This window comes from Vulpes vulpes, chromosome 2 (genome assembly GCF_048418805.1).
Source record: "Vulpes vulpes isolate BD-2025 chromosome 2, VulVul3, whole genome shotgun sequence".
In the NCBI taxonomy this organism is placed as follows: Eukaryota; Metazoa; Chordata; class Mammalia; order Carnivora; family Canidae; genus Vulpes; species Vulpes vulpes.
In genome coordinates, this window is record NC_132781.1 from 89151630 (window position 1) to 89178644 (window position 27015).

At 39.4% G+C, this 27015-nt stretch overlaps 1 protein-coding gene across 50 annotated transcripts in view; it reads left to right on the forward strand.

Moving 5' to 3' along the window:
* PARD3 (par-3 family cell polarity regulator) overlaps positions 1-27015 on the forward strand; it is a 646585-nt gene that overhangs the window by 235047 nt on the left and 384523 nt on the right. For 5 of the 50 annotated variants that reach the window (XM_072749234.1, XM_072749238.1, XM_072749237.1 and 2 more), the window contains one exon: positions 2133-2224. The exons of the other annotated variants lie outside the window; for them this stretch is intronic. The gene's annotated coding sequence lies outside the window, so the exon portion shown is untranslated. The remainder of the gene's footprint in view (positions 1-2132; positions 2225-27015) is intronic. 50 annotated transcript variants of the gene reach the window in all.

The window sequence follows — 27015 nt, forward strand, 5'->3', positions numbered from 1 at the left end:
TTCAGTTAATTAACATACAGTGTATCATTAGTTTCAGATGTAGAGTTCAGTGATTCATCAGTTGCATATAAAACCCAGTGCTCATTACATCACAAGCCCTATTTAATGCCCATCACCCATTTGCCCCATCTTCCCACCCATCTCCCCTCTCTAGCAACCCTCAGTTTGTTTCCTGTAGTTAAGAGCCTCTTATGGTTTGTCTTCCTCTCTGATTTCATCTTATTTTATTTTTCCCTCCCTTCTCCTGTGATCCTCTGTTTTGTTTTGAAATATGAGTGAAGCCATATGATAATTGTCTTTCTCTGATGGATTTATTTCACTTAGCATAATACCCTCCAGTTCCATCCACATAATTGCAAATGGTAAGATGGAATTAATCTTTCTGATGGCTAAATAATATTCCATTGTGTATATATGCCATATCTTCTTTATTTGTTCATTTGTCGAAGGACATCTGGGCTTTCCATAGTTTGGCTATTGTGGACATTACTGCTATGAACATTGGGGTGCAAGTGCCCTTCAGATCACAACATTTGTATCCTTTAGATAAATACCTAGTAGTGCAATTGCTGGGTCATAGAGTAGTTCTGTTTTTAATCTCTTGAGGAACCTCCACACTGTTTTCCAGAGTGGCTGCACCAGCTTGCATTCCCACCAACAGTGTAAGAGGGTTCCCCTATTTCCTTATCCTGGCCAACATTGTTGTTGACTTGTCAATTTTAGCCATTCTGACTGCTGTGAGGTAGTATCTCATGATGGTTTTGATCTGCATTTCCCTGATGCCAAGTGATATGGAACACTTTTTCATGTGTCTTTGGCCATGTGTATGTCTTCTCTGGAGAAATGTCTGTTCATGTCTTCTGCCCATTTCTTGACTGGGTTATTTTTTGTATCAAAAGAATTTGATAAGTTCTTTATAGATCTTGGATGTTAGCCCTTTATCTGATTAGACATTTGCAAATATCTTCTCCCATTCTGTTGATTGTCTTTTGATTTTGTCGACTTTTTCCTTTGCTGTGCAAAAATATTATCTTGATGAAGTCCCAATACTTCATTTTTTTTAAAGATTTCATTTATTCATGAGACAGAGATAGAGATAGATAGATAGAGAGAGAGAGAGAGAGAGAGAGGCAGAGACAAAGGCAAAGGGAGAAGCAGGCACCACACAGGGGGCCCGACGCGGGACTCGATCCTGTGACCCTAGTATCCCACCCCGGGCCAAAGGCAGGTGCTAAACTGCTGAGCCACCGAGGGATCCTCCAGTAGTTCATTTTTGCTTTTGTTTCCCTTGCCTTCCTAAATGTGTCTAGCAACAAGTTGCTGTGGCCGAGGTCAAAGAGGTTGCTGCCAATGTTCTCCTCTAGGATTTTGATGGATTCCTGTCTCACATTTAGATCTTTCATCCATTTTGAGTTTATCTTTGTGTATGATGTAAGAGAATGGTCAAGTTTCATTCTTCTGCATGTGGATGTCCAATTTTCCCAACACCATTTATTAAAGAGACTGCCTTTTTTCCATTGGATATTCTTTCCTGCTTTTCTGAAGATGAGTTGACCACAGAGTTGAGAATCCATTTCAGGGTTTTCTGTTCTGTTCCTTTGATGTATGTGTCTGTTTTTGTGCCACTACCATACTGTCTTGACGATTATGACTTTGTAATATAGCTTGAAATCCAGAATTGTGATACATTCAGCTTTGGTTTTCTTTTCAGCATTCCTCTGGCTATTCGGGGTCTTTTCTGGTTCCATACAAATTTGAGAATTGTTTGTTCCAGCTCTATGAAAAATATTGATGGTATTTTGATAGGGATTGCATTGAATATAAAGATTGCTCTGGGTAATATAGACATTTTAACTATTTGTCCTTCCAATCCATGAGCATGGAATGTTTATCCATTTCTTTGTGTCTCCCTCAATTTCTTTCATAAGTGTGCTATAGTTTTCCAAGTACAGATCCTTTACCTCTTTGGCTAGGTATCTTATGGTTTTTGGTGCAATTGTAAATGGGATGGATTCCTTGATTTGTCTTTTGTCTTTTCTGGGTAGAGTTGGTCCCTGTGGCCCTTGGTAGTCATCCAAAACTCTGTGTGGGATAGAGGTTGACTGTTTTCTTTTATGTGGGTTTTCTTACAGTGAGTCACGCTAAGATTGAGGAACATTATTTATCCCAGGCTTCCTGTAGATGTCCTACATAGCAATGATTCTGGAGAACAGCTGCAATCAAGGTACTGGAACTGCCTGGTGGACCTTCTCCCCGTTATCTGACACCTAACACACAACACATTGTCAGTGGTGTGGTCTAAACTTTTAGTTGCATTTGTTTAGGAGACAGAGGTTACAGTGTCTACATGAGAGGATTGTGTGCCATCTTGGGCTCTAGTGGTTCGTGTAAGATTCAGTTGTAAAGTTGCCTATAAATTTAGAATTCATCTGTAGAGATTCAGAGAATGAGAGAATTTTGTTACTCCTTTAGGAATATCGATTGGATCTTGGGATGGAAGCCTTTTTGAGTCTCCTATTACAGATTAGAGAGGTTTATTTTATTTTATTTTTTAAGATTTTATTCATGAGAGAGAGAGGGAGAGAGAGGGAGAGAGAGAGAGAGGCAGGCAGAGACACAGGCAGTGGGAGAAGCAGGCTCCATGCAGGGAGCCTGATGTGGGACTGGATCCCAGGTCTCCAGGATCACGCCCTGGGCCAGCGGCAGACACTAAACCGCTGAGCCACCCAAGGATCCCAGATTAGAGAGATTTAAATGTTCATTTCTCTAAAAGAAGCATTTATAATATTAGATGCGTAAGCATTGGAAGTCCTTCTTTTCTCTTTGCATTTGTATTTCTTATGCAAATACCATGGGTGAAATATCAATTAAGCTGCAGTCACGTGTAAGATGAACGTTTCTCCTAGCACTAAATAAGAAATCTTACAAGTGTCTTATAAATAATGTGTTAAGGTTACAAAAGAAACATTATCTTCTAAAAAGTCAGCTTCTGAATTTTCCATATTATTTTCAACGTGTGTTTTTTTTATTATTTGTTTTGAATGGTTGTGCTTTTGTTTTTTTTGGGTGGGATTTTTGGTTTTGTTTTTTTGCTTTAAATTTTTACCTCTATTTAAGATTAAGGCTATGAGAGCTTGAGGAAAAAGTTGCTATGGTGACTGTAAATATAGGGTTGATGTCTCCAACTTAGGAATGGGTTTGTGCTCTAACACTTCATTTTAAAATAAATTATTTGGAAAGTTATTTTTTTTTCATAGAAACAATATTGCAAGTAATAGATTTCAGAATCAATAAAAACTTTAAACCAGAAAGTAAATATTATATACTTCTTTCTTTATGAATATAATGGAATACTCATCCTCTTTACCTACTCCCACTCCCTACTCTCTACTCCCACCCTCAGTGAGTTCTCATACTAGAAAAGATTTAGCAGATGGTCTCTTTAATTGGCAATTTTTCTTACCTCATGGGACTTGAAATATAGTGTGTATTGAACCACATGGTGCTTTGGAGAATTAATTCATTCCTTCAGTAAATATTTGCTCTCTATCCACTACAAGGCCTAGGCCCTTGGGATGTAGCACTGAATAAAATGAACAACAGGGGTGGCTCAGTTGGTTAAGCAACTGTCTTAGGGCTCAGGTCATGATCTCGGGATCCTAGGTTCAAGCCCCATGTTAGGCTCCCTGCTTGGCAGGAGGTCTGCTTCTCCCTCTCTCTGTCTCAAGTAAATAAAATCTAAAATAAATAAATAAATAAATAAGTAAGTAAATAAATAAATCTAAATAAATAAATGAATAAATAAATAAATAAATAAGATAATTGTCACTCTTCTAGTGCATGCCAATAGTGATTGGAAGGTTAACCTCTAATTTAATGCACTAGGACTAGAGTAGAAGACCAGCAAGCAGAAGCCTGCCTATGTAGCTTGTTGCCTAATGGCAAACCAAACCTCAGGAAAGGGACACTGTGGTTCTTGAAGTTTATATTCTGTGGACTCTGGCTCCCAAATTTTGACCTCTATCTGTTTTGCACTGGAACAGCCCTTCTAAACATAAAATACTGGAAGTAGTCGTGAGTTCATCTTTGTCTTCATAGTTTCAAGAGAGCCTTTTGAAGCATTGATGGATTTGTAAAAGTTTAACAACCCACTGATAATATAGTGTTTGCCAATTTCTGTGGTGTAAATATGCTACCATTGCCTATTTCAAGAAGCCAATGTGGCATCACGGAGTATGGAGTTGGGAAACATAGTCATTATACCATTCTATAGTATTTCTACTGTACAGATGCAATGGGCATAAGCTTTAAGACCAAACATATTAGGTTGCAATAATGTAACTAAGAAATGAGTTTTAAGTATTTACTACATTTGATTTAAATCTAGTTCATTTAATTATAAATTTATACACTTCAATTTTTACTTCTTTAAATTTTTAATTAAAATTTTTTAATTTTAATACTCTGTTAACAGCGGACTTGCAAAATTTCTGAGAATTTAACGATCAGTTCTTGAGAGCCAGAGTACTCGTCAGCTCCATGGGAGCCCCATAATACTATGCCTCAAATTTCTATGGCCAGGTATTAGCATCTAGATTTTTTTCTGATTTTAGAAAGGTAATATGGAAGATGTACTGTAATATGTAATACCTCCTCTGATGTCCGAGGCAGAACTCTGTAATCAAATCATTGATATTTCTGTAGCAAAACATGTGAGTATTCAACAATAGGTGAGTCAATACATATTATAAATAATTTCAGTTCAGGTTAGGTTTTGCCAGCAAATATGCTTTCTTACAAACTTATGAGGAAAGGCTGTGTGTCTGGAGCCATTTGATTTTGGAATTGTGGGTAAGGCATCATGAGGCTGTATTACTTGTTTGCAAGCCAAGATTTCCCTTTTCAGATCTGGAAGAACCTTTGTGTTTGTTTTCTTAATATGAAAGAGAATAAACTCAGTGTGCTGTCCTACTGGGGTCATGGCTGCCCTGCTGGAGATGCTGCATTTGTGCAGCCTCTTGCCTTGTGACTCCCTCCACCATTCCAGACTTCTACTGTGCTTCATTCTTTTTGCCCAGGTTCTTGGCCCCACCTCTCTCGGTGTTTACTCCAGTAGATCCTGATTCTTCCTTTGCTACACAACGTTTTGTTGGTGCTCTTTTTACCCTGTGTTTGCTCTGTCCTGCCATACACTGATGATACAGAGGCCACAATTTTTCAGGTCCAGCCCCATGAGCTCATACTCCAGGAAGTGGAATGAAATTTAGAGCTGCCGCTGAATAGTGATTTCCAGCATTAGAAATACATTTCCACCATGTGCTTGGGATGTTGATGCTGTGTCTTTGCAAAGCTTCTTTTCTTTCCAGTACTTCAGGTAGATTGTAATCAGTCATTGCCCATTGCTTTGCACACATCTTATGTCTTGTTTATCAGCGAGCATATATCTGAGGGTCTTCACCTAGTGCTAGCAGCCAGAAGTAAAACCACATTAGGGAACAGGAGGCAATGAGCTAGCCTTCCTAGAGTGTCCATAGAAGCTGGACACACAGATTTCCTGACTCTCTTATAGTTTTTAAGGTTCCACTGGGAATATTTGACATCAGGAACTCTGAATCACTAATTTCAGGAGTTTTCCATTAATATTACCATTTTATGAGAGGAAACTAGTGAGTGAATTTATTTCATATTTTGACATTATAAAAGTTTAATTCAGCCTTTCTGAGTGAATAGTATTAAAGATTTCACAATCTTGTACAACATTCTATTTTCATTTATTACACTTGGAAACATGTTATAGTTTGTGAAGTGACTTTTTTCCCCTCATAAATTACCACTTGCATAAGTGTGTTTCACTGTCTGACAGTACCAAATCAGGTTAGTTTTTAGGTGGCAGCAATTTATACATAATGTTTTTTTCCTAAGAAAAAGCAAAAGCCTATTAATGATTTGTTTACATGAAGTTTGTTTTTATTTCTGGCAATTTTGATACTAATTGTCTAATCAGGTTTGTGCTTTAAAAAACACTAATTTGACCATTATTGAAATTTCTGCTTCCCTCTCTTATAGGCTAGCATAAAAAGATGTAAGAACTGTTTTTTTTTAAGATTTATTTATTTATTTATTTATTTATTTATTTATTTGAGAGAGAGAGAGAGAGAGAGGGAGAGAGGGAGAGAGAGAGAGAGAGAGAAGCAGAGACACAGGAGGAGGGAGAAACAGGCTCCATGCCGGGAGCCCGATGCGGGACTCAACCCCGGGACTCCAGGATCACACTCTGGGCCAAAGGCAGGCGCTAAACCGCTGAGCCACCCAGGGATCCCTAAGAACTGTTTTTAAGTGTCCCAGCAATAGCCTTTCCTACAGTTGCTACTATGCCTCTAGTATGATCTGTGGGGTCTCTTTGTGTGAGAATGATTTTTATTGTCTTAGCAGTTTCCCGCTTCTGGGTCATTAAGACATTGCCAGCATTTTTTATGGTTTCAGATATAGAACTGTAGATGAGGAGTGTGGACCCCACAACAATCACATTTTGGGTTGGTCTGCCATCAAGGATATGAATACTCAGGGTCTCCTTGGCTTGGCTTGTAGTTTCCTGTGGCAACTCTCCTGGTACTATTCTTACTTTTTACATCTGATCTCTTATCTTTTCTTTCAGTCTTTTGGTCATCCATATTGTTCTGTTTTAAATTTCTTGCGTCCTGTCCATGATACTGACTACGTTGACTTCCTTAGAGGAGAGCAGGGTGATGTTCTGAGACCACTCTGTCCTCCCAGAGGGACCAGAAGTGTCACTGCAAAGGTTGAAACACAAACTGTGGGATCCAGAATTCAGGATTCCACATTGGTTGGTTTTCTGGTGCAGACACTATCTTCTAAAAGATTGTGGGGAAGTTTTCAGGACCTTATCCAAGGAAATGTGATAATCAATGGGAAATAATGGTTCTGTCCTATATTTCCTTACCATGTCTCTAGGTAGTTTTTCTAATAACATCTTTAGAAAATGCTTGACCACCTAATGAGCTATAAATCCTTATTCTTCATGGCTCCTTGATAGGCTTATGGTGTTTGAGACATATTGGCATTGAGAAAAAGTAGGTACCACTCCATTACTCCTTCATACACGGTGTAGGTGATTGTTAATGTAGCCTTATTTCCCTCCAGATTTTCTTATGTTTAGTAAATTTACGAGTCTCTATAGAGTTGAAGACATGATAATAATCAATAATTTAAATACTTTTTAATATGTACCTATATACTTGAGAAGGGGAGTGAAAACTCTCTGAATATTTTAAATATTTTTATGCTAAACTGAAGATCCAGTCACTGGCTCTTTTAAGTAGAGATTGAACTGAATGGTATAATAGACGCCAAAGTGAATTAGTGTCGAAGAACCTGGAATGGGTTATTTTTGGAACATTTCATTGTCCTTTTGTGTACAGAATGCCCTACACTTTCAATGTCACATTGTTTTCAAACACTTACCAACACATTAACTTGATTCATGTACCAAATACTGATTAAGGTAATTGTCCAGCAGGTTTATTTTCTGTGAATGAAAAATATTTTTGTACCAATACCAAGGAAATATTGAGCATTTTGAATTAATTGTGCTCAGATTTTGCGTTTTTAAAACCTGAATATATTTTTAAGATATTGCATTGCAAGTTGAATATTAGCTTTGAAAAATTTCTTTTTCTTTTAAGTAGGCTCCATGCCCAGTGTGGAGCCCAATGTGGTCTTGAACTTATGACCCTGAGATCAAGACCTGAGATCAACAGTCAGATGCTTAAAATTGTTTTTCTTTATTTTTTTTTCTAGATTTTATTTATTTATTCATGAGAGACACAGAGACAGAGAGAGGCAGAGACACAGGCAGAGGGAGAAGCAGGCTCCATGCAGGGAGCCCGATGTGGGACTCGATCCTGGGTCTCCAGGATCACACCCTGGGCTGCAGGCAGCACTAAACCGCTGAGCGACCCAGGCTGCTCGAAATTGTTTTTCTTTAACACTGCTCCTCTTTGGATCCCTGGGTGGCTCAGCGGTTTAGCGCTTGTCTTTGGCCCAGGGTGTGATCCTGGAGTCCTGGGATGGAGTCCCACATCAGGCTCCCTGAACATGGAGCCTGCCTCTTTCTCTCTCTCTTTCTGTGTGTCTCTCGTGAATAAATAAATAACATTAAAACAAAACAAAACAAAACAAAACTGCTCCTCTTTATATCTGTTGCTGTCCTTGGTCATGTAAGGAACTGGAAGAACCTCCTTTCATTACATGAACTGTCTCCGGGCTCTTATTGTAGCCCTGTTACAGGAAATAGCCAGTCCTCTTTGTCCTGCAGTCTCTGGATTTGCATTCTCTGATAAATCCCCTACGCCTCTTTCCCAACCCTTAGCATTTTTGTTTCCCAGTTAGAAGCTGTTCTTTTTCTTCTTTTTTTCATTCTCCCCATCTTTACCTTTTGCTACTCATGCCATTAAACTTCCTCAAGACTTTTCTGCTGAACTTAGTATTATTTTAAGCACTGAGTATCTTGCCTAGCAGTAATACATGTAGTCTTCAAAATAAACAGAAAATGGGAATCCTAATGAAGACAGCCACATCAACTACTACCACTGCTACTACTCTGCTGCCACCGGTTCTTGTGCTCACTGGGTTTGGGCCTGTTGTTTTGCTTAGCATTTACACATATAGGCTCAAGTTTACTCGTAACAACTTCAAGAGGTTTATAACAACTTCACAAGGTTGGCATTACTATCATCTCCATTTACTAGATGAAGAGAAACTGAGGCTTAGAGAGGTAATTTGCTAAGGGCCACCCAGCTAGTTAGTGTTAGAGTTTGAATTGGAACCAGTGGCTCCCAGACCTCAAAGGCTGTCCTCTTACCTCTCTTCTGCCACTGCAGCAGAAAAAGTCCACCCATCCTTGAGGGCTGCTCTTCATTCTGGTTTATCCACATTGACTCCTTTCTGGATTCTCACACTTTGATATTTTGATACCTCCATACACTGGTGGTTGGTGCTATCTAAAGAAATCATCCTCTTAAAGCTAACGTCTGGGCTTGGTTGAAATTGAAATGTAACTTTTCATGGAATTTGGGGTGTTTATCATCTCTTAACATCCTGCTGAGTGCCTTCTGAAGCTGAGCATTTGTACTGAGAGGTAACATCACAAATGACTATTTTGTAACTGTTGGATGTAAATGTTTATGGAAGGCTGAATTTATCTGAGAGGTGACACACTTTGGGTAGATGATGTCTCTTTGCACTTCCCTTTTAGGATACCCATTACGGTAAGACATGTGGCTCTCCTTTTCCTTGACCTGGCCATCCTATAATGTTAATCCTTATCTGTTAAACTTTCTGCTTCTTGGCCACGATGGAGATTGTATGTGGGTGATGTCATGCAGTGATTCTGGGCAAAGCCAATGGCTTCAAGTACACCTGGGCAGTTCTGCCACTTAGAAGTAGTGGTAGACCATGCCCAATTAACTTGGCCCTCTGTGTTTCTAGTTTCCCTGTGTATTAAATGGATATGAAAATAAAAATTCTCTTTGTATTTTGAGGATTAAATGAGATAATATGTTAAAAGTCTAAACACAGGAGTGGTAAGAAATGTTAGCTATTCCCATTAGTATCACTCAGCTGCTATTGCTGCTGCTATTTTCATAATAACATTTTTAATTTTAATTTAATTTTATTTTTTTAATAATAAATTTATTTTTTATTGGTGTTCAATTTGCCAACATACAAAATAACACTCAGTGCTCATCCTGTCAAGTGCCCCCCTCAGTGCCCCGTCACCCATTCACGCCCACCCCCGCCCTCCTCCCCTTCCACCACCCCTAGTTCATTTCCCAGAGTTAGGAGTCTTTATGTTCTGTCTCCCTTTCTGACATTTCCACCCATTTCTTCTCCCTTCCCTTCTATTCCCTTTCGCTATTATTTATATTCCCCAAAGGAATGAGACCATATAATGTTTGTCCTTCTCCAATTGACTCATTTCACTCAGCATAATCCCCTCCAGTTCCATCCACCTCGAAGCAAATGGTGGGTATTTGTCGTTTCTAATGGCTGAGGAATATTCCATTGTATACATAAACCACATCTTCTTTATCCACTCATCTTTCGATGGACACCGAGGCTCCTTCCACAGTTTGGCTATTGTGGACATTGCTGCTAGAAACATCGGGGTGCAGGTGTCCCGGCGTTTCATTGCATCTGAATGTTTGGGGTAAATCCCCAACAGTGCAATTGCTGGGTTGTAGGGCAGGTCTATTTTTAACTCTTTGAGGAACCTCCACCCAGTTTTCCAGAGTGGCTGCACCAGTTCACATTCCCACCAACAGTGCAGGAGGGTTCCCTTTTCTCCGCATCCTCTCCAACATTTGTGGTTTCCTGCCTTGTTAATTTTCCCCATTCTCACGGGTGTGAGGTGGTATCTCATTGTGGTTTTGATTTGTATTTCCCTGATGGCAAGTGATGCGGAGCATTTTCTCATGTGCTTGTTGGCCATGTCTATATCTTCTTCTGTGAAGTTTCTGTTCATGTCTTTTGCCCATTTCATGATTGGATTGTTTGTTTCTTTGCTGTTGAGTTTAATAAGTTCTTTATAGATCTTGGAAACTAGCCCTTTATCTGATACTCCATTTGCAAATATCTTCTCCCATTCTGTAGGTTGTCTTTTAGTTTTGTTGACTGTATCCTTTGCTGTGCAAAAACTTCTTATCTTGATGAAGTCCCAATACTTCATTTTTGCTTTTGTTTCCTTTGCCTTCGTGGATGTATCTTGCAAGAAGTTACTGTGGCTGAGTTCAAAAAGGGTGTTGCCTGTGTTCTCTAGGATTTTGATGGAATCTTGTCTCACATTTTGATCTTTCGTCCATTTTGAGTTTATCTTTGTGTCTGGTGCAAGAGAGTGGTCTAGTTTCATTCTTCTGCATGTGGATGTCCAATTTTCCCAGCACCGTTTATTGAAGAGACTGTCTTTCTTCCAATGGATAGTCTTTCCTCCTTTGTCAAATATTAGTTGACCATAAAGTTCAGGGTCCACTTCTGGGTTCTCTATTCTGTTCCATTGATCTATGTGTCTATTTTTGTGCCAGTACCACACTGTCTTGATGACCCCAGCTTCGTAGTACAATCTGAAATCTGGCATTGTGATTCTCCCCAGGTATGGTTTTCTTTTTTAAAATTCCCCTGGCTATTCGGGGTCTTTTCTGATTCCACACAAATCTTAAAATAATTTGTTCTAACTCTCTGAAGAAAGTCCATGGTATTTTGATAGGGATTGCATTAAACGTGCAAATTGCCCTGGGTAACATTGACATTTTCACAATATTAATTCTGCCAATCCATGAGCATGGAATATTTTTCCATCTCTTTGTGTTTTCCTCAATTTCTTTCAGAAGTGTTCTAGAGTTTTTAGGGTATAGATCCTTTACGTCTTTAGTTAGGTTTATTCCTAGGTATCTTATGCTTTTGGGTGCAATTGTAAATGGGATTGACTCCTTAATTTCTCTTTCTTCAGTCTCATTGTTAGTGTATAGAAATGCCACTGACTTCTGGGCATTGATTTTGTAACCTGCCACACTGCCAAATTGCTGTATGAGTTCTAGCAATCTTGGGGTGAGGCTTTTGGGTTTTCTATGTAGAGTATCATGTCATCAGTGAAGAGGGAGAGTTTGACTTTTCCTTCCCAGTTTGAATGCTTTTAATGTGTTTTTGTTGTCTGATTGCTGAGGCGAGGACTTCCAGTACTATGTTGAATAGCAGTGGTGAGAGTGGACATCCCTGTCTTGTTCCTGATCTTAGGGGAAAGGCTCCCAGTGCTTCCCCATTGAGAATGATATTTGCTGTGGGCTTTTTGTAGATGGCTTTTAAGATGTTGAGGAATGTTCCCTCTATCCCTACACTCTGAAGAGTTTTGATCAGGAATGGATGCTGTATTTTGTCAAATGCTTTCTCTGCATCTAATGAGAGGATCATATGGTTCTTGGTTTTTCTCTTGCTGATATGATCTGTCACGTTGATTGTTTTATGAGTATTGAACCAGCCTTGTGTCCCGGGGATAAATCCTAATGGTCATGGTGAAGAATTTTCTTAATGTACTGTTGGGTCCTATTGGCTAGTATCTTGTTGAGAATTTTTGCATCCATGTTCATCAGGGATATTGGTCTGTAATTCTCCTTTTTGGTGGGGTCTTTGTCTGGTTTTGGAATTAAGGTGATGCTGGCCTCATAGAACGAATTTGGAAGTACTCCATCTCTTTCTATCTTTCCAAACAGCTTTAGTAGAATAGGTATGATTTCTTCTTTAAACATTTGATAGAATTTCCCTGGGAAGCCATCTGGCCCTGGACTCTTGTGTCTTGGGAGGTTTTTGATGACTGCTTCAATTTCCTCCCTGGTTATTGGCCTGTTCAGGTTTTCTATTTCTTCCTGTTCTAGTTTTGGTAGTTTGTGGCTTTCCAGGAATGCGTCCATTTTTCTAGATTGCCTAATTTATTGGCGTATAGCTGTTCATCATATGTTTTTAAAATCGTTTGTATTTCCTTGGTGTTGGTGGTGATCTCTCCTTTCTCATTCATGATTTTATTAATTTGAGTCTTCTCTCTCTTCTTTTTAATAAGGCTGGCTAATGGTTTATCTATGTTATTAATTCTTTCAAAGAATCAACTCCTGGTTTTGTTGATCTGTTCCACAGTTCTTCTGGTCTTGATTTCGTTGAGCTCTGCTCGAATCTTTATTAACTCTGTTCTTCTGCTGGGTGTAGGATCTATTTGCTGTTTTTTCTCTAGCTCCTGTAGGTGTAAGGTTCGCTTTTGTATTTGAGTTCTTTCCAGGTTTTGAATGGATGCTTGTATTGCGATGTATTTCCCCCTCAGGACTGCTTTTGCTGCATCCCAAAGATTTTGAACAGTTGTATCTTCATTCTCATTAGTTTCCATGACTCTTTTTAATTCTTCCTTAATTTCCTGGTTGACCCTTTCATGTTTTAGCAGAATGGTCCTTAACCTCCATGTGTTTGAGGTCCTTCCAAACTTCTTGTTGTGATTTAGTTCTAATTTCAAGGCATTATGGTCTGAGAATATGCAGGGGACGATACCAATCTCTTGGTATCGATTCAGACCCGATTTGTGACCCAGTATGTGGTCTATTCTGGAGAAAGTTCCATGTGCACTTGAGAAGAATGTGTATTCAGTTGAGTTTGGATGTAAAGTTCTGTAGATATCTGTGAAATCCATCTGGCCCAGTGTATCATTTAATGCTCTCGTTTCTTTGGAGATGTTGTGCTTAGAAGACCTATCGAGTATAGAAAGAGCTAGATTGAAGTCACCAAGTATAAGTGTATTATTATCTAAGTATGTCTTAACTTTGGTTATTAATTGATTTAAATATTTTGGAGCTCCCACATTCGGGGCATATATATTGAGGATTGTTAAGTCCTCTTGTTGGATAGATCCTTTGGGTATGATATAGTGTCCCTCTTCATCTCTCACTACAGTCTTCGGGGTAAATTTTAGTTTATCTGATATAAGGATGGCTACCCCTGCTTTCTTTTGAGGACCATTTGAATGGTAAATGGTTCTCCAACCTTTTATTTTCAGGTTGTAGGTGTCCTTCTGTCTAAAATGAGTACTTGTAGACAGCAAATAGATGGGTCCTGCTTTTTTATCCAGTCTGACACCCTGCACCTTTTGATGGGGTCATTAAGCCCGTTCACGTTCAGAGTTACTATTGAAAGATATGAGTTTAGTGTCATCATGATATCTATTCAGTCCTTGTTTTTGTGGATTGTTCCACTGGACTTCTTCTTAAAGGGGAATTTTAAGAGTCCCCCTTAAAATTTCTTGCAGAGCTGGTTTGGAGGTCACATATTCTTTCAGTTCCTGCCTGTCATGGAAGCTCTTTATCTCTCCTTCTATTCTGAATGAGAGCCGTGCTGGATAAAGTGTTCTTGGTTGCATGTTTTTCTCATTTAGGACCCTGAATATATCCTGCCAGCCCTTTCTGGCCTGCCAGGTCTCTGTGGAGAGGTCTGCTGTTACCCTAATACTCTTCCCCATAAAAGTCAGGGTTTTCTTGTCTCTTGCTCCTTTAAGGATCTTCTCTTTATCTTTGGAATTTGCAAGCTTCACTATTAAATGTCGAGGTGTTGAACGGTTTTTATTGATTTTAGGGGGTTATCTCTCTATCTCCAGGATCTGAACGCCTGTTTGCCTTCCCAGATTAGGAATGTTTTCAGCTATGATTTGTTCAAATACATATTCTGGCCCTCTGGCCCTTTCGACGCCCTCAGGAACCCCAATTAAACATAGGTTTTTCTTTCCCAGGCTGTCATTTATTTCCCTTAATCTATCCTCATGGTCTTTTAATAATTTGTCTTTTTTCTTCAGTTTCCCTCTTTGCCGTCAACTTGTCTTCTATGTCACTCACTTGTTCTTCCACCTGGTTAACCCTCCTCGTTAGGACTTCTAGTTTGGATTGCATCTCATTCAATTGATTTTTAATTTCTGCCTGATTAGATCTAAATTCTGCAGTCATGAAGTCTCTTGAGTCCTTTATGCTTTTTTCTAGAGCCACCAGTAGCTGTGTAATAGTGCTTCTGAATTGGCTTTCTGACATTGAATTGTAATCCAGATTTTGTAACTCTGTGGGAGAGAGGACTGTTTCTGATTCTTTCTTTTGAGGTGAGGTTTTCCTTCTTGTCATTTTGCTCGTGCAGAGTGGCCAAAAACAAGTTGTATTGGGAAAAGGAGAAAAAGAGAGGAGAGTAAGAAGGAAATAAAAGAGAAAAAGAAAAAAAAAGGAAGAAAAGAAGAAAAAGAGAAAGAATGGGAAAAGAAGGGTGGGGGAATCAAGGAGAAATCAAAAAGAAAAAAGAAAAAAAAAACACGGGGGAGTATCTTCTGATTCTGTATACTTTAAGTCCCTTGACTTCCCCTGGAACTTGTCCCTCTAGCTGGTCTTCTGGGGGAGGGGCCTGCTGTGCTGATTTCCAGGTGTTAGCCCTTGGGGGAGCTGCTCTGCCCCTGCCTGGTGCAGGCCTCAGTGGGGGTTGTTCACCCCGTGAGGCCCCAGGAGGAACAACCGCAGTGGCGGGGCCAGCTCTGTAGCCCTGGAGTCAGCTCCCGCAGTAGCTCCGGGGTCTCCGTCTGCAGGGCCTGGAGGCTCCGGGGCGGGGCCGCTGATCTGCTCAGCTCGGGGCAGGAGCGTCCTCGCTGTCCTGGGCCCTCCCGGCCTCTGCCTGTCCCGGGGGAGGCCGGATCCTGGGCTGTGTCCCGGCGCCCTGTGCTCCGGGGCCTGCGCTGTTGGATTCGCTCCCGCCCCACAGCCCCCTCCGCGGAGCTGCCGCCCGAGCCCCTCCAAGCTGCTCCGGGTCCCACCGAACGCTGCAGCCCTTAGGGAGCTCGGTGCACTCTCCTGGGCGCAGGTGCCTGTTAGTGTCCCCGGGAGCCCGAGGGCATCCCCGCCCTCCTGGGTCCTGCTCTAACTCCCTGTGGGCCCCTTTCCCCCGGGAAGGTTGGTGCAGCTCCTGCTCCTCCGTGACGGGGCTCTCCTGTCCTGGGGACACTCGCCCCGGCCTCAGCCCGGCTCCTGGCTGGGCCCCTCCCCCGTGGAGGCCTTTTGTGTCTTTATTTCTTTTTCCCCATCTTCCTACCTTGATAGAAGCACGAACTCTTCTCACTGTAGCGTTCCAGCTGGTCTCTCTTTAAATCTCAGGCCGAATTCATAGATTTTCAGGATGATTTGAAGGTTATCTAGGTAAGTTGGTGGGGACAGGTGACTTGGGGACCCTACTCTTCCGTCCTCTTGCCCCTCCTTCTATCACATTTTTTAAATACGAGTTTTGTGTTATGACTCTTCTAATTGATGTAAACGGATTCCCTTTCTTGGTTTTAACATCGAATATTTATATAGTAAAATGGGAAGACAGAGCAGAAAAACTAACAAATACTTTAAGGTAAAAATAAAGAGAATTTGAGGATATTTAGAAGAGATTTATACTCAGCTCATGGATAGCTTTGTGGTATCAGTGATGTAATAGAATTTAAGAAATGTATATTGACATTTAATTAAATATCAGAAGATGTATTTTTGATTCTCTTTTTATTCTTTTGGAGCAAGGCTGTGTGAATCTGCTGAAATATCCAGAATTCAGTGCTTGTGTGAGTTTTTTTTCTGTGGAGAATGTTCATGGCTTTATTATCGTAACAGAGTGGTCTAAAACCAGTATGTCACACAATTCTTGGCACATACTCAGCCCGGGATATGAAAGAATGTAAATGAAACAAGTGATGAACCATAGCCTTCTGAGCAGGTGCAAAATTGTTTAATCAGAAGTGAAGGTTGTGGTACTATGAGGAAACCAGAGGCCAGAGGGGTCAGGGATTGCAAGAACATGAACTGGCTCTTATTTGGCATTAATCTACTATTTCCTAAGCTCAGCCTCTTTCTAACATACTTTTGGCCTGAGAGAATAATGAGATCTGGATCATAGAGTGTTGAAAAGTGGAAAGACCATGACATGAGTAATTGGTATCATTCTTTGAACTAACGTATAAGCCATAATCTCTTTCTCTCTTTTTGTAGGCTGTGGAAAAAGCTTGATTTTCTGGGTTTAAGCACAGGGATTAGTTTAGGGAATGATGCCCAGAGAACTTGTTGTACTTTAGCTACTTGTATTAACTTCTCTACACTTTTCAAAGGGATTGCAAAATAGATATAGTAAGGGATATTAATTCACCATATATTTATCGGGGCACCTTTTATGCAGGAGCAAAAGATTAATTAAATAGACCCTTTCACAAGAAAATCAAGAACTATTTATGGAATCCTTATCTGTTAAGCCTATTATTGTAAAGATGAATTTATCTGGTTAGTGCCACTTGAACAAATATATGCATGTCTATTCAAGTCATCAGTGGACTAAAAATTAATTTTATTCACATTTTAAAATATTTATCCCTTGTTATTAAAATTATTTTAGTATTGGTGTGAAATAACTAGATCCTACTTGTTCAAATATGTATTGATGTAACCTTTCTGAGAATGTTTTAATATGCCTCCTTTATAACATTTAAATATTACTTCATGATACTTTCCCAGTTTCTGTGAAACCGTGTTGCCTTGAGTTTACTTAACATTCTTTTGTCAGTTCTTCTCAAATATCTTTAAAAGTGGAATTGAAGGGCAGGAAGAGAAACCTGCAATCTCAGCTTTATTCAGGTTAAGGTCCTGATTTTTGTACATGCTCCACATTTAGACTCGGGTTCTTAACTAGACTCATGGCTACAACTACCACCTACATGCTGTCATTGTTCACTTATATTTCTTTATTTTTTTTATTTTTTTTTTCACTTATATTTCTTTAGCCGTGAACTCCCCTTTGCATGACAACCTCCCATATCCAGTTGTCCACTGGGAATTGGGTACTGAATATACAATAGTTTCATCTGAAAATGAAGGCATCATTCTTTCTCCAAAATTCTTTTCCTTGTGCTTGCTCTCTGCCCAGCCACCCAAGCCACAAACCTAGAGATTTTGGGTTGATCCCCTCCTTCATAGGAGGGGAAGAGCTGTGTTTATCCTTCTAGTCCTTCATAGTCCTTGAAAGCTGCAGAGTAAATGCAAATTAAACTGGTATGCATTCAAGGATGTCCTACAGTTTTCAGGATGAAAGTTCATACAATTTAACTTAATCCAGGTGCCCTTCATCTTCCTCTGTTGGCAACCTCAGTCTCTTGAAGCTCTCTCAAATAATAATAATAGCTGACATTTATTGACTACTTGCTATTTGTGGGAGCTGTTGTGTGTGCAATTTGTCAGGATTAAGTAAGAAAGGCAACAACCCTATTGGGACTGAGACCCGACCCGGAGTGTTGGACCTGCCCTGGATCATACACCTGCTGAATCACCTCTCTGAGCCTCACTCATTTTGGGGAACCAGTTCAAGACTGGCAGCCTCATGGTAACGGAATGAGTGGAGTGCTCATCAAACACCAGCATAAACGGGACTCTGCTTCCACTGTTCTGGGTCACATACGGGGTCCATTCTTGTGTGTGGGAAGTAAGTGAAAGGAAAGCAAGAGGCTTTGGCTATCCTCAGAATATACTTTCATAAAAATTGAGGTTTCCAAACTCTTTGAACTCGGCTACCTACATCCATTAGATGGTACTAGATTTTAAAAGATTGCATTACATTTCAGTATTAAAGCTATTTGTGGATTGGAGAAAATGTTTAACTTGCTATTTCTTTTATCTGTCAAATATGAGATAGAAAGGATTGACATACAATTAGTATTTATTCTGTGTTCACTTAAAAAAAAACATTGCTAAAACAGGTTATACTAATGAAGAGTTGTTATAAAGAATTTTATTATTTAGTTACTTTTTGAATAAACCTGCCAGTTGATTAAAATGAGCCTAATTTAATCAGCATTGTGTTGCATACTGAAGATAATTTAGGCTAATGTCAAGGACACCTTTATCTCTCCTTTGTAGAAGGTATTGAAATAATGAGTGTAGCAAAAAGGAGTCAGAAAATGTTTGAAGTTTTTCATCTCTGCCTCTGGGTGGGTATTTAAAAATCACACTTATCCTTTTTGCATGCAAATTAATCTGAAAGGCATTTTGTAATGTAACATTATCATTATATTTTACAAAACAAATTCATTGAACTTTGATCTTTTGCTAATATTGGCTTGTGGTTGTCAGAATGAGTAGTGACTTTTTATTATGTATCAGTGTAAACTGAACTTTCATTCAGAACTTTGAGTGAATAGAATAGTGGGATTTTTATGCACCTTCATTGGAAAAGAAATCAGTGTTAAACAGCAACTCCCATTTTTTCTTGCTTGCTTTTCTTCATGCCCTTTTTTTCCCTATATCCCTTTCACTCCCCAGTCTTAATAGAGTCCTCTGAATTCCTTTCTTCTTTTACAGCAGTTAAACTCTCCTTTTTCTGATGATGCTCTTAGATCGCAGCTAAGGTATCAGTCGGGGTCTGGTTCAAATCCTGAAGTAGCAGTTAAGGGATTTCTAACTCCCTAGTGAGTTTCCTATACAAATGCCAAGTTGCCTTGGAAACAAGGCTAGTTATTTGAGTTGGAAATATTATCTTGTCTTTAAATACCAGAGGGGATCATTTGCTTACCTCTCTTGCCTTCTCTCTAGGTCTAACATTGTGTTAAGATGTTTTCTGCCTAAGTACTTCCTAGTACTGATTGATTGACTGGAGCCACAGCCAAGTTTTCTTTTCTCCTACTTTTAATTTTAAACATGATTTGAAAAATTTAGAACTAAGGAAGTGATCCTTCAAATTTCTATTTTAGGGTGGGAAATTTTCCATTACTGATTGCCAAAAAATAAAGTATTATATATAGTTCACCAGATTTGACTGGCAAGAAATTTTTGTGATGAGTCATTTGTCATATGTTTAACAATGGAATCAGTGACGGCTTGATTAGGCAAAGTATGTGATTGTCTAAGTTCTGTGAGTTGGTGTTACTTGATGAAAAGACTGACTTTGGCTGATTGCCCCTCTGTGCCTGCAAACACCTGGTATAGACTCCCAACACTCCAGTGCTCTATGGTACAAGTTGGTAGGGGAAGGGTACAGTTGCAGCCAGAGGCTTACATTGGAGTATATCTTTTCTCTGATGTAGTAAACATCTGTTTCTTGCTAGTTGTATGGTGGGAGGAGGAGCTGGGGGTGGTGTGGGCTTTTTGAGGCAAGGTTTTCATGTCAGTGGAATAGGCCCTAGCTTAATTTACCTGGTGTGTGGAGGAGCTAAACTAAAAGACACCTTCCTAATCAAAGGGCTCAGCCTTGCTTTGGTGGACTCACCAAATGGAGGCAAAATCCGGGTGCACAGAAGAGCAGGGCATGAGCTTTTTAAGACTTCATGATCCTGCACAGTGTAATTATGATGCTGTGTTTCTGGGCTGAGGGATCACATTGGCAGCTTCTCATCCTTTAGCTCCCTGGGTCAGGAGTTGGGGGGATCTGAGCATGGTGACAGACTTGGGAACCAAGGGGGCAATGGCACGCCTTTGTGGGACAAAGGTCATTGTGCTCAGTAAATAAAGCTCAAGTAACATCATGATTGATGCTGTGGGTGTTACAGTTCAGAGCAAGACATTGAAACGCTATGTGTGTATGGCTTTGGCTTGTCTCATTATGCCCTATTTCCTCCATGATGTTAGACTTTGATCAATAAAACTTTTTTTTTTTTAATTTAGATCCCCAATTTCTGGAATATGGCATTCATAGAAGTTTACTCTTGAGGGAGTCTGTCATTTCCCATTCATTAATGCAGCTATTCCTGAATATTTTTCCTGAATAGCTATTTGTGAATCAATATGTTGTACATACTAATAGTGAAGCATTACATTTTCTACAGATTAAAGCACCTTGTTGTTGATTCTTATTTCCACATCTTACTCACTTTTAGGAGATATGTGTTGGAAGGTTGGCAGAGCGGCAAGGTAGGGAAGGCATCATAGACGAGGGGCCACTGCTTCTAAAATCTTAAGCTGTGGAGATCGAAGTTGGGGTGGATTTGTAGTTGCTTCTCATGGTACAGTGCAGGGCAAGGACTTCCTAGCTTCCAGGCCATTCCTGGCATAGCCAGTAGGAAAAGTGGCTAGCTTTTAGTGTGCTCATGTCATTTTAGAGTTAATTTCTAAGCTTTGGGTCTTTTTTTCCCCTCCTGTCAGACAAAATATACTTAATTCTTGAAATGCTGATGAAGTACAGAATTAATCTAGTGAATGTAGCATTTAAAGTTTTTTAATGGCAAGCTTGAGATTCTCCTGTAGTGAGTTAGTTTGCATTGATATAACTTGTATTACTACTATTATAGAACATCCTTGGCTCAAATATATTCTTTTACTATTGTTCTGCTTATTCATCCAGTAAAACAGTAGCTCTTTTTAAATGAGTTTTTTAATGAACCATGATGGCAAGTAAGGCTCAGAGAATGACTAAGGATCTAGTAGTGTCTCTATGTCATTAAAATAAGTTCAGTCATCAGAAAGCTACAGATTAATTCAGTAGTTTTCCCCATGTCTATATAATAGTTATTATATCATTACATTTGATTCTGAGGATCACATTGCTTCTTTCCCAATTTTAACTACTGTCATCTCTTTGAGAGAAAGCTGCGTGTGTTCATGATAAACATCATAAGAAATGCCACTTCCTCCAATTTGGAGTTAACCTATCTATGTGTGATTAGCCAATATCAGAGTTATTTTGCTCTGTCTTACTGTGCAGTCATACTTTTTGTTAACACTTAAACGGTAGTGTAATGTAATTGTAACTTTATGGAAGGGTACAAATGGAACAGTGACACTTGGTGATGCGGATGGGAGGGAGAGGGTTTACATTATATATGACAAGTGGGTCAGCTAGCTTATGGCTATGGTATTTGGATATTTTCATTGTGGTTTGTAGTTGATATACTGAAGGCTGTTAGTTGAACATTATTCTTAAATTGGGAATCTAAATAGTTTGAAGGCTCAGTGGGTGATCGAGTGTATCGTCCTGAGGGACAGAAGAATTAAATCCCAGCTTGGAAATGTAAGCTGGGGAGTGTCCTAGCTGAATATGTTTCACTGTGATTTCCAGATGAAGCATAATACCTTTTTAGGTATGTGTCATTTTCTTAAAGGATGCTATTAGCTCTTGTGAGACAGGTGACCTTTGACTATTGATAGGTAGGGGTGTGTGATGGTGTTGGTCTCATTGGTTGTTCAGGTAGCACTGGGCCATGTCTTGCCCTCCTCTACAAGATATGTTGTTTGAAATGGCACTATTAAATATTTATCTCGGGATGCCTGGGTGGCTCAGCGGTTGGGCATCTGCCTTTGGCTCAGGGCATGATCTCAGAGTTCTGGGGTTGAGTTCCATATTGGGCTTCCTGCGTGGAGCCTGCTTCTCCCTCTGCCTAGGTCTCTGCCTCTCTCTCTCTCTCTCTCTCTCTCTCTGTCTTTCATGAATAAATAAATAAAATCTTTAAATAATCTTATTAGATTCCCTTCTTACGTGTAGATTACACACTATGCTAACCCATATAATCATGGTACTACGTGTTAATTTTCCTTTTATAGATATGCTATAGTTTGTTAAGTATGCTTTATGGGAGACAACTGTAATTGAAAGGTTTTTGTTCCTTGTTTTTTTTAAGAAATGGATGAATTCAGGAACCCATGTGCTTGATGTACTTTAACATGTTTTAAAAAGTACATCCCTGAGTGAAAGGGAGGAAAAAGTGAAGTTACTGGTATGTGTGATCCTAACTGTAGAAATTCACAGATTGACCTGTGAGGGAAAATAGGCAGTTATGGAACATGAGAGTTTAGAGTCATATGTTTTGGAACAGTATCCCTTCAGTCATAAAATACATGTGCCTTTAACCACTTGATTTTTCTTACTAGTTTTTAGAAACTTATTGTACTGTGCTGTAGCCCTCACATTTACACTGCATTTTCTTTTTGTCTCATTTATTCTTTGAGGCACATTTGCCCATGAAATCTTCCTGCCATTGCTCAGAGGTATGTGTTGCATGATGCCCTCATTATTTCAGGGCATCATTATCATCATCATCATCATCATCATCATCATCATCATCATCCTATTGTGTCAGGAAGCACGTTAAGAAATGTGGCAAACACAAATAACTCCCCACTGAAGGCACAATCAAGTGCATTGTCTCTTTTGTGTTTCTTGCTGATGTTGTTTTGATTTTATAAACCAATTGATTCAGTGGAGTCTAGCTTACTCACTGAGGCCACTTATGTTCCATAGGTGAAGAGAGTCTCCCAAGCATCTTCAAGTTCCTTGTGGCTTTTAGTATTTTTCCACATGCTTTGGACCTTCTCCAGGGCTACCAAGAGGGCTGCCTTTCTAAAGAATTACAAGTCTTTATTTCAGACGGTTTGGTATATTAATGTTGAGCATGCAGAGGACATTCTTGAGACCCATTATAATCAGCTTCCTCTGGATGTGTCCAGCCTGTGTAGGAAAGAAATCAACAGAGAAGATGATTCAAGGGCTGTGGCCATGCCATGGCTTCTGAAGCTGTGTGGGGTCTGAGCTAGAGGGTCTTCAGGTCTCACTCAGACAACTACTTAAGTCACCTGCCATTTTCCTTTATGAAAACAGAATCTCCAAGATCTTTTGATTATTTTAAAAAACTCTTCTGATTAAGACTGAGTGATGCTATCACCAGAATAGAATTATTTAAAATTATCTTGGTTTCCCTCAGATATATTCAGAAAATTTTAGGTCTTGGTGTTAAAGTTATGTTAATTTGGTAAGGTGGATTATTACCTTTAGTTAATCAAGAATGAACAGAATCCTATTCAAAGACTCATAGATGATTATAGTGTGCAGCTTCCCAGGGCTTGCGCTGTCAATATGTTAGATGTTCCAGAGGTAGGAGGTTTGGGAGAAAAAGGGTCTTTGAAGTTGGATAGATTTGATTTCTAGTACTCAGATTCATTCTGTACTTACTTATAGTTAAATTCTGGTCATATTAATCTTGGAGTCTTAGTTTTCTTTTTTCTGAGATGAAATATAAAGTCTGCTCCATTTTTGTGTGAGGAGTTAAGGAGAAGATGTAAAACCCCTGCAAGAGAAGTTCATTTTGTGGTTATTGTGATGTTCAATTTTCTAGCAGGGCTTTTCCTTTTCCTTTTCGTTTCATTTTTTCGTTTCATTTTTTCGTTTCCTTACTTTTCCTTTCCTTTCCTTTTTTTTGGGTAAAGATTTATTTATTGGGTTGCCTGGGTGGCTCAGTCAGTTAAGTGTCTGACTTCGGCTCAGGTCATGATCTTGGGAGTCCTGGGATGAACCCAGAGTCAGGCTTGGCCACTCAGCGGGCAGTCTGCTTCTCAGTTCCCTCTCCCTCTGCCAAGTAAATAAATAAGATATTAGATGAAGGATTTATTTATTTGAGAGAGAGAGAGAGCACACACGTGAGCAGGGGAGGGGCAGAGAGAGATAGGGAATCCTGAAGCAGACACTCCACTGAGTTTGAAGCCTGATCTGGATTTGATCCCAGGACCTTTAGATTATGACTTGAGCTGAAATCAAGAGTTGGTTGCTAAACCGACTGAGCCACTCAGATGCCCCTGTCAAGACTTCTCCTTTCCTCTTCTTGTTCCCCACCCTGCACCTCTCCCCCCTGCCCCACCCCTTATCCTTGGTGTATGGAAGAGTTTTGGCCTCAGTCTTCAGTTACTCTTGAAACTGGTCCTCTAATTTACAAAAGTGTGTATCACCCAGCACAATGTAACTTAATAATAGCTAATGGTAAATGTGTACTTGTGTTCTGAAAGGATATATCTTATCTCTTTGTCACAGCAGCTCTAGGAGGGTAGGCAGTGCTGCTCTATTATTGCCTACTAGTGCCATAACAAGTTACTACAAATTCTTGGCTTAAAGTCTCACAGATTTGTTAATTTACAGTTCTGTAGATACAAGTCTGACAGGAGCCTCACTGGGCTCAAATCAAGGTGGAAGCAGAGCTCTGATCCTTTCTGGAGGTTCTAGGTCAGAATCCATTTCTTTGCTTTCCAGAGGCCCCTTACATTCCTTGGCTCATGACTTCCTTTCTTCATTTTCAAAGCCAGCAATGTAGCATCTCTAACCATTGTCAAATTCTCCCTGACCACAGTTGGGAAAGGTTCTCCACTTTTCCAGATTTGTGTAATTAGATGTCCCCTCCCCAGGACAATTCAGGATAATCTCTCTAGTGTAAGGTCTTTAATCTGAGTCATAGTTTTAAATTCCTTTTGCCATGGAAGGTTAACATCCACGGGTCTTGGGGTTTAGGCATAGACCCCTTGTGGGTCTATGATTCTGCCTACCACAGCCACCATTCACTGTTTCACGATGAGGACTGTAAGGCTGAGACATGGTAGAGAGGCCAGTGGATTTACCAACACCCATTGACAGAGTTAGATCAGAGCTATTTTTGGATGGAGAGCTGTTTGATTCTGAATCCTATGCTCTTAGACGCTTTGCTACATACAGCTCTGTGCTCTCAGCACATAATTTTACCCATAAAGGGGGCTACCTACTATCCCAGTGGTTTATAAGTGTTTGCATGTGCTGTTTTAAAAACAGCTTGAAGAAAAGAATATGTTTCAAAGAGTTAAGATGATTTGTCCTGAGGTAGGTGAGGAATGTATGGCCAAGTTTGGAGTTTATTTGAATGTGGGTTTATCCTAAATTGTGGGTGTTATCCTAAGTTCAGCATGCCTGTTCTCATGGAGATTTGTTGTATGAATGGATCAGAAGAGAGATTAAGTCATAACTATTGAAAGTAAAAATGAACTTTCAAAGATGATCTACTTCATGGACAGCGGAGAAGATTCCATCTGTTAAAATATGAATATGAGTCATGTTTCACAAATTTAAAAGCAGACATTTCCTTTATTTTTGAAGGGCATGATAGAGATTTTTAATATGTGATTTTTTTTTTTTTTTGTGAAGGTCTGGTTTTCTTTTGCTGTGCTACTATGTGCATTCTTGTAGAGTAGATTTTCTAAAATTATATACCCTTCCCAATTTAACACAAAATTACTTCATATCTGCACCTGACACTTAAATTTTGGTTTAAAAGAAAGCTGTGGAAATTGTATGTTATTGGCATATTGCAAATCACCAACTGTGATTCTGCCACTGAAATTCAAACAGCATTTGTTCGTGACACAGTCCAGATTTCATAATACTTGTGTTTTCTAAAAAATGCTGGAGATAATTATTGAAACTAATATACATGTGTAAGTTCTTCCATGTGTGGCATTTATATACTTGTTCTTTGTAATTTGCAATCTCCATTCCCATTTTGCAGAAAGGACTAGATTCTTGAGAGAACACCCCATTGTAAAAAGCTAATAACAAAACTTGACTTTCATTTGCTTCCAATTAAACACTGAATGTCAGAATTTAGTATCTTCAAAATGCATATTAAACCATGCACCTTGTGAGAAGTCTGATGATACTAAAATCAAGTATGGAAATTCAAAATCTCAGTGAAGAGCTTGAGATGGATATTGATAGTTTATCAGGGTTACCAGGGCACCTTGACCTTTAGTTTCATTTCCCAATTTGAAAATTGCCAATTGGATGTTCCTGGATGGATGAGCATTCAGGGGGCAGGATTATTAGATGTTGGCCTATGGGCCAAATTTGGTCCATTGCCTGCTTGTAAATAAAGTTTTATTTAAACCTAGTATGCTCATTTATTTGTATATTGCCACTGGCTATTTTTGTGCTACAGTGGCAGAGTAGAATAGTCGTGACAGAAGCTGCAAGGATTGCACAGCTCCAAAGACATTTACTATTTGGATCCATCAGAAGTTTACTGACCCCTGATCTAGCAGAATGTCTGTGTTAATAATTCTAGGAGATTCTTGCCAGTCAATGTCAGATAAACAGACTGATTTTTATTTCTGTATATGGAAGCTTCTGTGTGTACATGCAAACACCTTTCTGTTTTTTATAACTGCTAAGGATTTCTTTTCCTACTTATGTTGCTTATTATAAGGTTGAGTGATCCTACTTTAATTTCTTCTTACTACTTAACTTCCCTCCATGTTGTTTAATCAGCTAATTATATATGATGCCACAACACGGTTCTGAGCTTCTTGTTTGTCTTCATGTCTCTATGACTTTATGATGGTTTTCTCTCTTGTCTTAGGAGTTGATTGGCAATATATAGATGTTCATGGAAATAACATTTGTTCAAAATGACAAAACTGTCTACAAAATGAGGATTGTAATTATAAATACTTCTCATGTTCTGTAAATTTATCATACCGTCCTTTAACTGATAGGACTATTAGTATTGGAGAAGCTTGAATGGGAGGTAGGTAGGAGTGGGTGTTTTTGGGTTAGATATGTTTCTGCTTCCTTGGAATGCCAAGCTTAGTTTACTAGGCAGAGGGTTGTAGTGTGAATGATTAAGGTGGGCTGTCCCTTAGAACTTTATTACTCGGAGAT